This window comes from Macaca mulatta, chromosome X, assembly GCF_049350105.2.
Source record: "Macaca mulatta isolate MMU2019108-1 chromosome X, T2T-MMU8v2.0, whole genome shotgun sequence".
In the NCBI taxonomy this organism is placed as follows: Eukaryota; Metazoa; Chordata; class Mammalia; order Primates; family Cercopithecidae; genus Macaca; species Macaca mulatta.
Genome location: NC_133426.1, coordinates 72,429,373 through 72,432,678, shown reverse-complemented (window position 1 = coordinate 72,432,678; position 3,306 = coordinate 72,429,373). Strand labels below are relative to the sequence as shown.

General features: G+C 45.8%; 1 pseudogene; it reads right to left on the bottom strand.

Moving 5' to 3' along the window:
- Window positions 1-786: 786 nt before the first annotated feature.
- Window positions 787-2,299, bottom strand: LOC709979 (tubulin beta chain pseudogene; annotated as a pseudogene).
- Window positions 2,300-3,306: the final 1,007 nt, after the last annotated feature.

Genomic DNA, 3,306 nt, shown 5'->3' with positions numbered 1-3,306 from the left:
AGTTCAACACAAAATAGAAATATAAAATGTAGGATAGAACAAAACCAAGTGTGGAGGGGGAAGCAACAGCAAAATGAATAAAGATGTTGCAAAAAAGATGGAGGGTTCCCCTCTCCTCTGGGGATTGACTCAAACACTGATGTGGCAGTATACACCATTCCACAGTCAGGGATGTTCATTCTTTTTGGGGGGGTAATAAAAAGTGGGGATTAAGAGGACATTTCTGGAGGCTTAGGGACCAAGGCTGGTCTCTTCTCCACCGCCCCCACCCTGCCCTTGATTCCTTTCTCTGATCAGGGGAAAGGAGTTCGAGTAAGGGATGTAGAGTTGGAAAGGGAAAGATTCCACTTGACAGAGTGGGACAGACCCCTCCAAAGAGTAGAGCTTGGAGGGAGATTGAAAAAGGAGATAATACTGCTGACACCTCCCTTGAAGCTGAGATGGGAAAAGGATATACATAGAGATTAGTGACTTTAATAGCCTGGATTTCCCTCTCCAAAACTTTTAGAACAGGAAATCCCATTCCCTTCATTATATAGTGACTTCTATCCATTACCTTCTGCCATTTTCTACTTTGGGCTTAGGATGGTGGCCGTTATCTACATGGGTTTTCAGCACCTGGTTGGTTCTCAATGGGATCTGGATGAGACCCAGCTTCTTGGAGATTTTTAAGAGGGAAATATTAACTGGATAGATGGAAGGAATGGACACCAGAAGGAAATACAGGGTCACCCAGAATGACAGAAATCTAGGTTTCCCAGAGTGGAAAGAGAGAGGAGACTTTCAACAAACAAGTATTTATTGAGTGCCTGCTATGTGCCAGGCACTGTTCTAGACTCCCCTCCCAGAAGAAAAAACAAAAAACAAGATAGCGGCAGCAAACACAAATTCTGAGGGAGAGGAAAGGGGCCGTTGAGTAAGACGGCTAAGGGAACTGAGAAACCTGAGGTGATGGGGGCTCTGGCTTAGGCCTCCTCTTCGGCCTCTTCACCCTGAAATGCTCCTCCTCTTCTACGGTGGCATCCTGGTACTCCCGATGCTCAGAGACGAGGTAGTTCATGTTGCTCTCAGCCTCGTGAACTCCATCTTGTCCATGCCTTCGCCTGTGTACCAGTGGAGGAAGGCTTTCTGGCGGAACATGGCAGTTAACTGCTCCGAGATGCGCTTGAAGAGCTCCTGGATGGCAGTGCTGTTGCCGATGAAGGTGACTGCCATCTTGAGGCCACGTGGTGGGATGTCACAGACAGCTGTCTTGACGTTGTTGGGGATCCATTCCACAAAGTATCTGCTGTTCTTGTTCTGCACGTTAAGTATCTGCTCATCGACCTCCTTCATGGACATCCGACCACGGAAGACAGCAGCCACGGTGAGGTATCGGCTGTGGCGGGGGTCACATGCAGCCATCATGTTCTTGGCATGGAACACCTGGGTGAGTTCCAGCACTGTGAGAGCTCAATACTGCTGGCTTCCATGGCTGGTGAGAGGGGCAAAGCCAGGCACAAAGAAATGGAGGCGTGGGAAGGGGACCATGTTGACTGCCAACTTGCCGAGGTCAGAATTGAGCTGGCCAGGGAAGTGGAGTCAGGTGGTGACACCGTTCATGGTGGCTGAGAGGAGGTGGTTCAGATCCCCGTAGGTTGGTGTGGTCAGCTTCAGAGTGTGGAAGCAGATATCATAGAGGGCCTCGTTGTCAATGCAATTGGTCTCATCAGTGTTCTCTACCAACTGATGGACGAAGAGGTGGCATTGTAGGGCTCAACCACGGTGTCAGACACTTTGGGTGAAGGCACCACACTGAAGGTGTTCATGATGTGATCAGGGTTCTCTTCTCAGATCTTGCTGATAAGGAGAGTGCCCATTCCAGAGCATGTGCCCCCGCCCAGTGAGCGGGTCAGCTGGAAGCCCTGCAGGCAGACACAGCTCTCTTCCTCCTTCCAAACCACATCCAGAACAGAATCAACCAGCTCCGCTCCCTCTGTGCAGTGGCCTTTGGCCCAGTTGTTACCTGCCCCAGACTGACCAAGTACAAAGTTGTCTGGTCTAAAGATCTGGCCAAAAGAACCTGAGTGAACAGAATCCATGGTCCCAGGTTCTAGATCCACCAGGATGGCACGAGGAACATATTTGCCACCTGTGGTTTCATTGTAGTACACAGAGATATGGTCCAGCTGCAGGTTGCTGTCCCCATGGTAGGTGCCGGTGGGGTCGACGTCATGTTCATCACTGATCACCTCCCAGAACTTGGCACGGGGATCTGGTTGCCACACTGACCAGCCTGGATGTGCACAATTTCCCTCATGGTTAAAATTTATTTATTTTTGCTCGCTTCAAGGTATGTATGGGGCAAGAAAATAAGTAATTTTTTTCTCTGCAGGTCGCAGGCTGCAAGGTTGGAATGCACCCCAGAGGCTGGAACAGCGAGGGTTTTTTGTTGTTGTTGTTGTTGTTTTGTTTGTTTGTTTTGCTTAGGACTGCCTTGGTTATTCAGGCTCTATTAGGTTCTATATACCTTTTTAAATAGTTTTTTTTTTAGTTTTTGTGAAAAATATCATTGGTAGTTTGATAAGAATAGCTTTGAATCTACACATTGCTTTGAGCAGTATGGACGTTTTAATTATATTGACTCTTCCCATCCGTGAGCATGGAATGTTTTGCCATTTATATGTGTCATCTCTGATTTATTTGAGCAGTGTTTGGTAGTTCTTGTAGGGATCTTTTACCTCCCTGGTTAGCTGTATTTCTAGTTATTTTATTTTGGAGCCGGCAGTTGTGAATGGGATTGGCTCCCAGCTTAACTGCTGTTGGTGTATATGATTGGTAGTGATATTTGCACATTGGTTTTTGTATCCTGAGACTTTACTGCAGCTGCTTATCAGCTGAAAAAGCTTTATGACTGAAACTATGGGGATTTCTAGATAAATAATTATGTTATCTGCAAACTGGGATAGTTTGACTTCCTCTCTTCCTATTTGGAACCTTTATTTTTTTTTTCTCTTGTCTAATTGCCTTGGCTAGGACCTCCAATACTATCTTGAATAGGAATGGTGAGTGAGGGCATCCTTGTCTTATGACGGTTTTCAAGGGGAATGCTTCCAGCTTTTGCTCGTTCAGTATGATGTTGGCTGTGTTTGTCATAAATGGCTCTTATTGTTTTGAGGTATGTTTCTTCAATACCTAGGTTATTTAGAGTTTTTAACATGAAAGGGTGTTGCATTTTTATTGAAAGTCTTTTTTACATCTAATGAAATAATCATGTAGTTTTTGTCTTTAGTTCTGTTTATGTGATGAATCATATTTATTGATTTG